This window comes from Eucalyptus grandis, chromosome 8, assembly GCF_016545825.1.
Source record: "Eucalyptus grandis isolate ANBG69807.140 chromosome 8, ASM1654582v1, whole genome shotgun sequence".
Classification (NCBI taxonomy): Eukaryota; Viridiplantae; Streptophyta; class Magnoliopsida; order Myrtales; family Myrtaceae; genus Eucalyptus; species Eucalyptus grandis.
This window is the reverse complement of record NC_052619.1, coordinates 8,415,465-8,430,600: the sequence shown is the minus strand read 5'-3', so window position 1 is coordinate 8,430,600 and position 15,136 is coordinate 8,415,465. Positions and strand designations below refer to the sequence as shown.

At 35.9% G+C, this 15,136-nt stretch overlaps 1 pseudogene; it reads right to left on the bottom strand.

The window, feature by feature from the left end:
- Positions 1-9,279: 9,279 nt before the first annotated feature.
- LOC120286937 lies at positions 9,280-10,112 on the bottom strand (annotated as a pseudogene).
- Between the last annotated feature and the right edge of the window lie 5,024 nt (positions 10,113-15,136).

Here is a 15,136-nt window from a genome sequence, read left to right as displayed (position 1 = left end):
TGGACCAATGAAGGTTAACAAATTACTATGTGGACTTTCAAAGGACTGGAATCATGTGAAGACTTCAATCAAAGAGACTCAAAGGATCATGCCTCTTTCTGTTGATGAGCTGATAGGCATGCTTCAATCGTACAAAGTGGAGCAAATCAATGATGAGGAAGACCCAAAAGGTAAGAAATCAATTGCACTAAAGTCTAATGTTGATTCTAATGACACAGATACGGACGATGACATGGATGACGAGGAACTAGCCCTGATGATAAAGAAATTCAGAAAACTGAATAGGAAAGGAAGAAGGTTGAATTGGAAGAATCAAAGCAAGCAAAGTTTCCAGAAAAGTCCAATGGAAGATGTTGAAACAAGCAAATATGTACTATGCTTCGAGTGCAAGAAAAATGGACACATCATGCCTAATTGTCCCTTGTTGAAAAAGAAAAAAGGGAAGTATGAGAAGTACAAGAAAGCTCTCAAAGCAAAACATGGAGTGATATTGAATGTGAGGAAAGCGAAAGGAACTTGCAAATATCTGTCGATGGCTCACTCAAAATCGAATGACTCATATTCAGATTCTAACAAGGAAATCGATATAAGTCACTTAGAAATTCATGTTAAGGTTTATAAGTATATAGATGAACTTTGCCTCAACCTCAAATCTTCTCTTAAAAGTATTTCCGAACTAAAAAAGGAAAATTCTAAGCTCAGGCAACAAGATGACTCTTGAAAAGAAAAGTTTGAAAATCTGAAAAGTGATTTTGATAGTCTGAAAGAAAATGCTGACTATCTTTCAAGGGAAAACGTTTGTTTGAAAAAAGAGATTTCAGATATTTCCAAAAAGTTTTTCAATGGATAAGAAAAGTTTAGAGAAAATTCTTTCAGCTCAAATACCCTATTTAAATAAATTTGGTTTGGAATGAATAATAAACAACTTCTCTAATTGATTTTCCCAAAGTAAAAGAAAGACTCAAACAAATACCTCCAAAATCATTTTACAGAAATCATTTTCAAAAAGTTTTTGTAAAACCTGTTGGTCAGAGTGCTCTCAGATGTTCTAGGTGTAATAGCTCAAAACATTTTGAAAATGAATGTCCTAAAGTTTGGAGACTTGTTAAGAAGGATTGGGCAAATGTTGTTTTTAACACTAACTCCACTAGACCCAAGAAAATTTTGGTACCAAAGAAAGCTTGAGATCTCTTTTTGCAGGCCATTATTAAAAGAAAACTTAGATATTGTTCTAGGCATATGGCGGAGACTCAAGCGGTTTGTAAAATTTGAAAGACAAAAAGGAGGAAATGTCTCTTTTGGTGGGAACAACAAATGAAAGATTATTGGTTTTGGAATAGTAAAGATTGGAAGTCTAATCCTCAACAACGTTTCTCTAGTAAAAGGTTTAAATTATAATCTTCTGAGCATAAGTCAGCTGTAAGATATAGGTTTCAGAATCAATTTTCAAGAAGATATTTGCTCTTGAGTCAATTGATATTTGTCACAATCCTTTACTGGGAGAAGGTATGGCAACAATTATCATCTGGACATAAGTCCAAAGAGCTCTCAGTGCCTCATTTCTATTCAAGATGAAGTAAACCTCTGGCATCGCAAGCTTGGACATGTGAATATGAAACAAATTGCCAAACTTTCTTCTAAGAAGCTGGTTCGAGGTCTTCCTAAAATGGCTTATCAAAACTCTGAATTGTGTACTCCGTGTATTTTGGGGAAACAGGTCAGGAGTTCCTTTAAACCAATAAATCAAGTTTCTATGAATCGTGTTTTGCAGCTTCTTCATATGGATTTTTTTGGACCAATAAGAACTCAGAGTATTGGTGGAAAGAAATACTGTTTAGTAATTGTTAATGATTATTCAAGATTCACTTGGTCTTTTTCTTAGCAAGTAAGTCTGAAACTTTTACTTACTTTTCAAAGTTTGCTAAGAATGTTCAGAACAAGAAATGTTATGTTATCTCAAGCATAAAGATTGATCATGGAGGAGAATTTGAAAATCAAATCTTTGCAAATTTCTGTGATGAATCTGGTCTTCAACATGTTTTCTCCTCTTCGTATACTCCAGAACAAAACAGAGTTATGGAAAGGAAAAATAGACCGTCACAGGAGATGGCTAGAACTCTACTAATAAAGGTAAAATCTCTTCTCATTTTTGGGCAGAAGCAGTTTTAACTACTTGCTATATAATTAACAGGGTATTTTTAAGGCCCATCTTAGAGAAGACTCCCTATGAAGTATATAAAGAGAAGAAGCCAAACATCTCCTATTTTCATGTATTTGGTTGTAAGTGTTTCATCTTGAAGAATGCAAATGATCAAGCTGGAAAATTTGAAGAAAGATCAGATGAATGAATATTTCTTAGGTACTCTACATCAAGTAAAGCTTATAGGGTGTTCAACAAAAATACTCAATCTGTTGAAGAATCTATTAATGTCAGATTTCAGGAAAGTAGTCAGATTCAACTAGATCAGACTCAACTTGAAGAGTCTGAACCAGTTTCAGACTTAATAAAGTCTGATTCCCCAAGAGAATGTCAATCTTCTAAAGATCAAGATCAAGCAGAACAGGAGTTAGAAGATTGGAAGGAAACAGATGTTCAATAGATTTCAACAGGACATGACAAACTGAATAACAACTGGAAGCACAAATCAAGTCATCCCAAAGAGCTCATTATTGGCAATATAGAAGAAGGAATCCGCACCAGATCTAAGGCAAAAGAAGATTCTAGTGCAATAGCATTTATTTCATAAATATAACCAAAATGAGTAGAAGAAGCACTGTCTGATGAAAGCTGGATAGAAGCTATGTAGGAAGAACTCAGGCAATTCAGTATCAATAACGTTTGGGAGCTGGTTCCTAAACCAAAAGGTAAATCTGTGATTTGAACGAAGTGAGTTTTCAGGAACAAGATGGATGAAAATGGCAAAGTAACCAGAGACAAAGCAAGGCTTGTTGCAATATGATACACATAGGAGGAATGAATAGACTATGATGGGACTTATGCACTTATAGCCAGGTTAGAAACAATTATACTACTACTTGCATATGCATGTTTTCATAATTTCAGGTTATTCCAGATAGACGTCAAGAGTGTTTTCCTTAATGGATTTATACAAGAAGAAGTCTATGTGGAACAACCACTAGTATTTGAAGATCCCAGAAAACCAAACTTTGTCTACAGACTGAAAAAAGGAGTTGTACGGTCTGAAACATGCACCTTGAGCTTGGTATGAGAGACTGAATAAGTTTTTGATAAATAATGGTTTTGAGAAAGGAAAAGTTGACACAACCTTGTTTATTAAAAAGGAAGAAAAAGATTTCCTACTCGTTCAAATATATGTAGATGATATAATCTTTGGATCTTCTAACGAAAGTTTGTGCAAGAAGTTTTCAAAGTCTATGTGGGAAGAATTTGAAATGAGTATGATGGGAGAGTTAACTTTCTTTCTGGGTCTACAAGTCAGACAATCGAAGAAATGAACATTCATTTATTAAGAGAAATATGCCAGAGATGTTATCAAGAAGTTTGGAATGGAAAATTGCAAGAAAACAAAGACTCCTATGTCAAGTTCTTTAAAGCTTGACAAAGATGAAGGTAGAAAGAAAGTCAACCAAAAGCTATATAGAAGCATGATTGATTCACTTCTTTATCTAACTGCTTCTAGACCATATATTTTATTCAGTGTGTGTATATGTGCTAGATTTCAATATGATCCCAAAGAGTCACACCTTAGTACTGTTAAACGTATCATAAAATATATTGCGACTTATCCAAAGTTAGGTCTGTGGTATCCAAAAGGAGGAGACTTTACTTTACTTCACTTGGTTACTCTGATGCTGATCTGGCTAGTTGTAGAGTTGACATGAAAAGTACCTCAGGGACATGTCAACTACTTGGACAAATGTTAGAGTCCTGGTTTTCAAGAAAGCAGAATACTGTGGCTCTTTCAATAGCAGAAGCAGAGTATGTTGCTCTTGGAAGTTGCTGTTCACAAATTTTGTGGATCAGACAGCAACTAAGAGATTTTGGAATAAAAGAATCATGCACTGAAATCATATGTGACAACACAAGTGCTATCAATCTTACAAGAAATCCAATTCTTCACTCAAGAGCAAAGCACATTGAAATTCGTCATCACTTCATTAGAGATCAATGTTCAATTCATTGATTCGAAGAAGAATCAAACCGTTGGAGAGATATTTTTATTCTAAAGTCTATAATTTGACTAAAGTTTATGATCATGCGACTCAACAAATCAACATGAGGTATTTGAATATGTCTGAAAATCTTCAAGACTCAGGTAGTTATATTTTAAATTTTTGGCGCGTAAGTTTCTATCCAAAATGAACAGCTATGTTTATTCTTAATTTACCGCTTACCTTTTTTATATTTGGAAATTGAAATTTCCTTGCTAATTTTTCGGATTTATTATTCGCAGTTATCTTTTTGAATTTTTTGAAAAGGCACTTTCCTTTATGACGGTTTAGTTGCCTTATTTCAATTTCTTTAAATCTCTCTTTTCCTTATGATTACAGTTTTTTCAAAGCCTAACTCTCAAACCCTCATCTTCTTGAATTTCTCTCTCAAACTCTCTGCAAATTTTTACTTTCCTACACAAACATGTCGTCGAAGTCCTGCAAGTCCACTTCAATGTCGTTCCAAAGGAAATCTTCTCGTATTGCTAGTCGCGGGCCTCGGAATGGTCCTGAAGGACAAACTCATTTTGATCTGACCGGAGAAGATTCACCTTCTCCTTCTCCGCTATTATGCGAGATGAAGAAGTTACTCAGGATGCAACCCTTATTTCAGTGAGAAGGCCTGAGGTACTTCTTAAACATTATAACTTTTTGAAGAAGGGAGGAAGCCTTATGAATTTCATAAGTAACACTCTGAAAGAAAATGGCTATGGGATTGAAACCATATTTTTGCGAGCCATGGAACGATTAGGATTAATAGAACCTGGAACTGCAAAAAAGGAACTTTCGAACTTTCCTTCCGATCCTCATTTTGGGTCTGAAAATCAGCCAGAAAACAAAGATGATAATGAAAGGATTTTTAAGAATTTCCAACCCAAGTTTGGAGTTACGGCTAAAATCATTGGAGAAAGGACGAAACTGTTTCATTCAAAAGAGCATAAGAAATTTTTTGTTCAAATGCTGAATAGAGGAGTTATCAACCCTCGAATTGTGGATTTTGACTTCCTAGATTCTATCAAGATCAACTTGGGGGAAAAGTTTGTCAAACTTCAATTGGAGAAGTTCTGTGTAGATGTGACATACTTTTACTCTAATTAGTCCATTTTGGATCCCACTTATATTCGGTTTACTATGTGTGACAGAATTTTTGATGTAGATGTGAATCTCTTGGCTGACTTGTTGGGTGTAGAAATAAGTGGATTTCTGCCTATTGATGTGTCTAATGCGTAGGCCACAAGGTTTCTAGTACGTGACATGATTCCTAGTGGCAATATTTACTTATTCTACAATGCTTGCTTCAATTATCTTGCTACACAAGATAGTTATCAATTGCATTAGACCCAAGGCATCATCAAAAACTAATGTATCTAGATTTGAAGCAAAGATGATATGGGCGATCTGCAATGGTGTTACTTTTTCACTCCCTCACACCATCATTCTGCATATGTACAAAACAATCATGAAAGAAAAAAGGACAATTGCCATAATCTGCATTGATAACCAGACTCTTCAAATACTTCCAGATACAACCACCATCTTAGCTTCGCTCTAGAACACTTGCTCCAATGTAAATTGGACTGAAAATGATTTCAAAAATGCAATTGAAAGATCTCTCTGCAGCACTGGATTGTTTAAAGAAAGAATTTGCTAGCAAAATCAGGCAAGGATTTGTTGCTAAGAAAAAACGTAAAGGAAAGAGTGTTGTTTCGAAGACACCAAAGAGAAAAAGATATATCCTTCTGCAGGATGAAGAGGAGGAAGATGATGATTTGACAATCTCTGCCATGGCCTTGCGTAAACTTCAAGGTTTTGCTAAGTTAGGAGAAGAAGATGATGATGAAACCGAGAAGGAACCAGAAGAAGAGAGTGATGCTCAAGAGACTGAAGTGAAAGAGATTGACGGTGATGACTCAGATGGAGATGCTGGTGTGAACCTAGAACATGATGAGATTGACAAGGAAGGAGAAGATACTAGGGAAGTTGATGCCCTAGATTTGAGGAGACTACAACCGATAAGCAAACGGTGCTGGAAAAGAAAAGGTTCAAGAGGAAGAAGTTACCTCTCAACCTCGAAGGCACCAAAATAGGGGAGTAGGTGAGAAAACTCCAATTGTTGAACCTACTGCTAGTGATGGCATTAGTCGATCCCCTCCAGATGCTGAAGATGTATTCGTATATCATTTTCTTGAAGTCTCACCTGAAGGTCTAGAGAAAGGAACTGCTATTCAGGGGGAGCAACAAACTACACACGTTAAGGTTGATGTTCCTTCCATTCTGGATACTCCACAGGTGCAATTTCCTGAAGCTAGTGCCCAAACAGAAACGGAAGCAAACTATCCTTGGATAGTAGAACTCCTCTTGGATATTGTTGGCACAACAATATCCTATGGAGTTTGAAATTCAAAGTTACATGTTGCTCTCAGATCTACCTCAGAATTCCTTACAGGCAAGGCACAATCTCTTGACACTCACGTTCAAACTTTGAATAAGTAGTTTTCCTAGACTGTGGCAAAAGTGGAGGCTGTTAATCATCAATGCCCGTGATAAGCTTTGGAGACCGTGCGTCTTTGCCGGTTCTGACTTGTTCGTGTTTCTGTGTCTCTCGATCATTTTGACTGACCTCTTTTTTACAACTCACCGACTTTATCTTTTGTTGTTGACAAAAAGGGGGAGAGCTTATGCGGATTTAAAACTTGAATCTTTTTGTGGTTGTGTTTTTAATCTGGAATCTTTTTGAAATAAACTTGTGGTGCTTGAACTTGTGTTTGAATTTTAATTGGTTTTGGCACTTGTTTTGTAGTTTTGATGAGACCGATATGTTTGTGGATGGACTATTATATTATTCATATGTTCTTTTATCATGTGCTGCTAAAGTGTTGTTTTTGAAGGTTATAATTTCTTATTAAATTTGCATGAAAGTTTTGTTATCATAAAAAATGGGAGATTGTTAAGAAAACTTCTATTTGGTTTTTGAAGTTGACAAAATTTTCCTTCTCTTATTCTTATTCTTATTCTTATTCTTATTCTTATTCTTATTCTTGTTCTTGTTCTTGTTCTTATTCTTATTCTTGGAATATTAGACTTCTATGTTATATCATGGAATGCTGTCAAAGTCTATTTTACATTAGAACTCTTCCCCACTCTCGATGAAGATCTAGACTGAACAAGTCTAGAATGAAGACATAATCAAACTCAAGTTTATTGATCTTCCAACTAGGATTCAGTACGATCAAGACATATCTGGCTTTATGGTGAAGATTCTCACATATCTTTTCTAAATATATTGATGAAATCAATTTCGAAGAAAAATTCCTTTTGGGAAGTATCTGCACATGGAAACCTAGATTCTAATTGTATGGGCGACCAGAATCATGGATCTTCACCTTAATCTTCAAGCAGCTACAAAATTTCCTTTGATTGATTATGTCCAATGGATTGATTGGAAGAAATTCCTCTGGAAATTGCCAACAAATAGAAAGGCATAGAGGAGTAATTAAGGAGGTCATGTAGTTCATTTGAGTGTGTGCATGAAGTTAAAATTCAAAAGTACGAAGTTACCAAATCACTCATTCTTCTTCAATTGTGCTTACAACTATACTCAAGAGAAAAACACAAAGGAGTGACTTAGTGAAAGAGAAAGAAACTCTTTAATGAAAATACTCAAATTGTTGTAATTCTCTTTTGATTTCATAGTGAATCCGGCCATAAGGTTGTCGGGCGTGGGAGAGTGGACGTAGGCTTGATCTAATTATGTTTCAATTTTCTCTTTCCTTAACTTCTTTAATTTGGTTATTGCAATATTTTCTTGTGTCCTGCTAAATTCTAGATTATCTTATTTGAGTCTAAATTGAACTTAGAAGTCTAATTTAATCAGACCTTGCTTGAGAAAGTAACTATTGTTTTTATTGGTTAAATTTGTCTTTACACCTATTCACCCCTCTAGATGGTTATACTAGCAATTTTAAACCTGTAGTCAACTAAACTAATATTTGTGTCTCCATCAAGTGTCAAACTTCAATAGTACCAATGAAACATAAAGTGCATACAGTCCAAGTTTATCGTTTGCCTTATGCTCGGATCTTTTACCAACCACTTCTTCAAAAATAAGAGTAGCTAATGAAAATTGTGTAATTTTTGTAGTATCATTATCAATTGTTCTAAAAGTCGAAGCTATTAAATGAAGGCATGATTTAATATTTAATTACTCTAATAAACCATGCCTTCATCAAACAACTTATGCTTTTGGAAAAATTGACAATGGTTTCAAAAAATCTCACATGATATTAGAGCTGAAGCCACAATTAAATTTCCATGCTTAGTACTAAGCAAAAAAAAGATCAAACTTAGCGTGAGGAGGAGTGTTAGAGTGATAAATATTAAATTACGCATTTATCTAATAGTTTAGCTCGTAGAACAATTGGTAATAGTATTGCTACATCTCACAAGAATCACAAGTTTCGGTTACTCTAAATACAAATATTTGAGAAAACTTTACTTCTAAGAAAAGGTTTTAAAAGTAAATGAGAAGAAATTGTCAATTATTCACCTAAACACAATATATAATCACATTAGAGTCGATTGTCTAATTTATTTCACTGTCTAAATGAGTTCCAGTGGTAAGACGATGTGTGCGGTTCAAACCTTTGTTCACCATTGATATTTTTGTCCCTATTAATAAAATGACAAAAAGTCATCTAACCAACCAAAATAAATTAACGTTTGACTTTTAAACTTCTAGATTTTCAACTTAAATTAGGTTTCTAGGTTAGCTCTTGCATATTCGAAACCCGTAATGTGGTCGAGAGGCAATAACATCTAAAAGCCTTCTAGGAATATGAAGTTCGAAGTCTCGATGTAACTTTGCAATATAGGTGAACAACACAATAGTTTATTCTAGTAATCCAACTATAGAAAACCTACTTTGACAGGTCATATGAAACGTTGCAAAGCCAAATGTACACTTCTTCCGAATCGATTTCAAGCAAAGAAAAGTTTAGTATTGAGTGGATTTGGAATAATGCTTGTGCATGAACCCAAAGCAAAGAGTAATTAATGGTTCTATGTGTCCTTCAAAATCAACCTCACCTATATTGGCGAAATCCTGAACGATGCACTTATTTCTTGATAGATCCAATGGATGCTTTTGGAACATGGATGGGTGGAACTCATGAATCTTTGTCCATCCATGGATTCTTCTCCTTCGCTGAGTCGACAGTCCTCAATGCGACAAACTGCACCTTTGCACTTAAATCCAGACCCAAAGTGATATGCCATGTCCTATCGCCTTTCCTAATCCTTCCTTTAGCCTCATAATAGGCCAATTTGTACCACGATGAGCTGCGGACATGTTTCTAGATCAAAATAGAGTCATTCTTGATGCTCCATGTGCTAATTAGTGAGGTCAAAGGTTCTTTCTACCTAATCGGAAACGACTTAGCCTCCCGGCATGGATGCAAAATGCTTGAAGGCCATCTTAAAGTCAGGAGTGTATAGCCTAATCTTCATCTTGAACATCTTCCTTTGCGATTGAGGTGGTGAAGAACAAGAGCTGCTCCGAGATCGGGGGAGCATTAATGGCCGAGGTCGTGATGTTGGTCTTCGGGAGGCGCGCTCCGGCGACCGCCATCATCCTTGGAGAGTGACAAGCGGATCTTCTTCTTGTCCTCTCCACACTAGAATACGCAGTTATGACTTTTGTCGTCAGAGCCTTTGTGAGTGCATACGGTGTGGATGAGTCGGTACTTGGAGTAACGGTGGTCGGAGAAGACTAGTTGGAGAGGAGGATTCTTCTTTGCCCGCCCATCCAAAAGGCGGAGTTTGAGATGAGCATTGACACGAGCATCGACCCGGTCATTGCCAAAGTACTAGTTGAGGATGATGCTCTCAATGCTCACTACTAGGGCATAAGAGTTACGGTGTACCCGGTGATTGATTCATGAAAGAAATAGATTAGACGCAAGTTTCATTTTTCATTAGACCAACATTTAATTTCTAGTAAGAAAACATAGAAACTTTTGTACCTAGTAGATAGAATTGATAGTAAATTGAGAATGTGCAAAGCTATATCCTTGTTCGATGTCATCTAGGTTTTGAGGATTCGAGTCCAAACCACTCATAAAACTTACGCCACACAAACCTAAGCATAAGCTAGGGAAAGAAATTACCTGAAATTGAGGGCATAACCTAAATAAAGTTTTCTTTTTTAATGAAATGTTTTTAAATTACATGACACAATTTCAACATAAGATGGCTTGCTATTTGTTAGAAAACTCCTTTTAATATTTTGAAGTTGACAAAACTTATCCGAAGTCTAGTCTAAAGACTTCCAAACTTTAGTGTCAAGTCTTATGACGCCAAGCTTTAATGTCAAAGTCCGCACGCTGACAAATTCTAGACTAAATGCCACCGAAGAATGAAGACTTATCCAGACCGTTGGATCATCTTTATTTCTTCAAAGGTTCGATTCATATGACTTATGGATGGCTTTAGTTAGATATAGCACCTACATGACTGGGTATCTTTAATGGAATCAATTTCAATATTCCAATCTTTTGGAAAGGTAAGTAAACTTGGAAAGAATCTACTTATGGAAACCAAGATTCTGATTGTATGAGCGAACATGATTAATGGGCTTTCATCACAATCATCAAACGCTCGAGATCTCCTTAATTGATCTGTCAACGGGTTGATTGGAGGAATTCCTTTGGAAGTCCCAATAGTCGAAGGTATGAAGGAGATGAAGGAGACATCTCTAGTCATTCAAAAGGGTGTGTGTAAGAAAATTTTCAAAGTCCGAAGCTTCCTAGTTCCTTGCTATTTCATTCACCGAGCTAAAATTTGTATTCAAAAGAGAAAAGACTTATAGTGTGTCTTTCTTGAAAGAGAAATGTACTCTTTTTATTTGTGAAGTCGGGATCATCAAGGCCGTAAAATCTCTTTTGATCCTTAGTGAAATCCGCCGGTAGGCTATCAACATGGGAGAGTGGACGTAAGCTTAATCTAAGTTGAACCACTATAAATTATGTGTTCGTATTCTCTTCCACTAAACTCATTTATTTTGTTCGTAGTTTCATCTAAGCTATTTAAATCTTAAATTCGTTCAAAGTCTCAGTCATTTTCTAAGAGCAAATACTATTGAACTTTGCAAAAAATTTCATAACACCTATTCACCCCTCTAGGTGTTGTTACTAGCCCTTTCAATTGGTATCAAAGCTGTGGTAGCATTTGATTGAAGTGTTTTTACTTCTAAAGCTAAAAATTTATGGCTAGTATTTTGGCTCAAGTTTGGTTGAAGGCCAAATAATACCAGGAGCCTCACTACTTTGATGGGGAAGAAGTAGAATGTGTGGAAAACAAGATGAAAGCATTTACGAGATCGAAAGATCCCTTGGAATTAGATGTGGTAGAAAAAAAGGGATCATTCCTAAAGCTACATCAACCTCGGAAGAGGAAAAAAAGTTGTAGATGCTTTAGCAAAATAACACAAGCAGAATTAACCAAAAGACAAGTTCTTGATGCTAAAGCTATCTACTCTTTATACTATGCTTTATTTCTTCTTGAGTATAACTGAGATTTCTTCTTGAAACAACGAAAGAAGTTTGGGATAGATTGCATATTACTATAAAGGAACTGACTCAAGTAAAAGGAAACAAAAATCAATATTCTACTGCGGACAAGATGAAGCCTTCAAAATGAAGCCCGAGAATCCATCACCAATATGTTTAGTCGTTTCTTTGAAATCGTGAATGGATTGACATATCAAGGAAAGCCAATCTCCAAGACCAATAAAGGTCAATAAACTGCTGCGTGGACTCTCCAAAGACTAGAATCATGTGAAGACATCAATTAAAGAAACCCAAAGGATCATGCCTCTTTCGGAGATCTAACTAGTAGGCACACTTCAATCATATAAAGTGGAGCAAATCAATGAGGAAGAACATCCTAGAGGTAAGAAGTCAATTGTTTTAAAATCTAATAATGATTCTGATGATACATATTCAAAAGATGACATGGATGATGGGAGGAGCTAGCACTTATGATTAAGAAGTTCCATAAAATTTAATATGAAGGGAAGAAGATTCAACTAGAAGGAGCGAGCACTCAAAATTTCCAAAAGAAACCCACTGAGGATAATGGAACCAGCAAGATGTGATATGCTCCAAATGCAAGAAAAAATGACATATCGAACCTAACTCCGTCCTCCGTTGAAGAAAACGAAAGGAAGAACTGAGAAATATAAAAAGGCTCTTAAAGCAAAACTTGGGGTGATATTAAGTGCGAAGAAAGTGATGAAGAATATGCCAAACATATGCTTGATGGCCAATTCCGAATCGACTCGCATTTTGAAACAGATTCGGGTCGGACTCAAACAAAGAAGTTGAGGTCACTATCAAGAGGAAGATCAAATGGTATTTAGATAGTGGCTATTCGAGATACATGACAGGAAATTCAAGTTTCTCTATAAAACTTGTACAAATGAATGGTGGAAAAGTTTCCTTTGGTGGAAACAGCAAATGAAGAATTGTTGGATGTGGAACCGTGAAGATTGGAAGCGACTATCAATAATGTCGCCTTGGTGGAAGATCTAAATTACAATCTACTGACATAACTCAGCTTTGCGTCTTGGATTCAAATTAAATTTCCAAGAAGGCATCGTTAGGAGCAGTAAAGACTTCTCTCAATCTTTCATTGGATGAAGGCATGTGAATATTTACCTTATGGATATAAAACCATAAAGTTCTCAGTGTCTTATGTCTATTAAAGATGAAGCAAATCTTTGACATCGAAGCTTGGTCATGTTAACATGAAGTAGATTGCCAAGATTTATTCAAGAAGCTTGTTCGTGGTCTTCCCAACGACTTATCAAAAGTCTGAATTATGCACTCTATGTGTTTTAGGAAAATAGGTTAGGAGTTCCTTTAAACCTATAAATTAAGTTTCTATCGAGCTTTGCGGCACATATGGACCTCTTTGGACCAACCGAACTCAAAGTATTGATGGAAATAAATAATGCCTAGTAATCGTAGATGATTCTCACTTTACTTGGGTTTACTTTCTAGCAAATAAGTCTAAAGCCTTCTCTCACTTCTCAAAGTTTGCCAAGAATGTTCAAAATGAAAAAAAGGATATGCTATTTCGAGCATACGAACAGACCATGGAGGTGAGTTTGAAAATCAAGACTTTGCGAAGTTACGTGATAAATCTGGTTTCCAGCATGTTTTCTCTTCTCCATACACTCCAAAACAAAATGGGGTCGTGGAAATGAAGAACAGTCCTTACGAGGGAAATGAAAACCCTCTTAATTGAGAGCAAAATTTACTCTTGATTTTGGGCTGAAGCAGTTTCTACAGCTTGCTACATCATCAACAGTGTTCTTAAGGCCTATTCTAGAGAAAACCCCTTTTGAAGTGTATAAAGGGAAGAAGCCAAATGTTTCTTAGTTCCATGTATTCGGTTGTAAATGTTATGTTTTGAAAAATGCAAATGATCGAACGGGAAGTTTGAAGAGAAATCGAACAATTTTCCTTGGCTACTCAACGTCAAACAAAGCATACGAGTCTTTAACAAGAAGACTCAATACGTGGAAAATCTATGAACGTCAAGTTTCAAGATTCGTACGAGATAAGCTAGATCGAGACTCAACTTGAAGAATCGAACCCGCTCCAAACTTTACAAAGTCTACTTCCCCGAAGGGGAGTTAGACTTCTAAAGATTAGCAACAAGCGAGATCTAGGAGATTTAACCAAAGTAGAGGACCAGCAGACTCTCAAACCCACCAACAAGCTGGAAGGATAAGTCAAGTCATCCCACATAACTCATCATTGGCAACATTGATGAAGGGATTCGCACCGGATCCAAAATGCGAGAAGAGTCTAGTGCTCTAGCACTTGTTTCGACATAGAACTCAAAGTGTAAAAAAAAATACCAATCGATAAAAGTTGGATTGAACCTATGTAAGAAGAGCTTAGACAATTCAGCATCAACGATGTTTATGAGCTAATTCCTAAACTTAAAGGTAAGTCTATTATCGAGACAAAATGGGTAAGATGGACGAAAAAGGAAAAGTGGTCAAGAACAAAGTAAGACTCATGGCCAAAGGATATACGCATGAAGAAGGAATAGACTATGACGAGACCTATGCACTAGTAGCGAGGTTAGAAACAATTAGATTATTACTTGTTTTTGCTTGCTATAAAAATTTCAAATTATTCCAGATAAATGTAAAGAGTGACTTCCTCAATTGATTCATCCAAGAATAAATCTATGTGGAACAACCACCAGGATTTGAAGATCCAAGAAAGCCAGACTCAGTCTACAGACTAAAAAAGTCCTTGTATAGACTAAAGCAAGCACCTTGAACCTGGTATGAAAAGTTAAGTAAATTCCTAACCCAAAATGATTTTGTTAAGGGAAGGTAAATACTACTTTGTTGAAAAAGAGAGGGTAAAGACTTTACTGCTGGTTCAAATTTATGTTGATATTATCTTTGGATCACTTAATGAAAATCTATGCAAGAAATTCTTTGATGTATGTAGGATGAATTCGAGATGAGTATGATGGGTGAGTTAACTTTCTTTCTGAGATTGCAAGTTAAATAATTGAAGAAATGTATCTTTATTCACCAAGAAAAATATGCAAAGATCTCATTACAAAATTCGGATTGGAGAATTGCAAGAATACGAGACACCAATGTCAAGTTCTTGAGTGGATAAAGATAAAGGAGGAGAGAAAGTAGACCGAAGCTTTGAAGCTTTATCGGTTCTCTTCTTTACCTTACATCTAAACGACATTTTGTTTAGTGTTTGCATATGTGCCAAATTTCAGTTTAATCCCAAAGAATCTCATTTAAGTGTTGCAAACGCATCATCAAATATGTTGTGACTACTCCAAAGCTAGGTCTATGGTATCCCAAAGAATAAGACTTTACTCTCCTTGGATATTC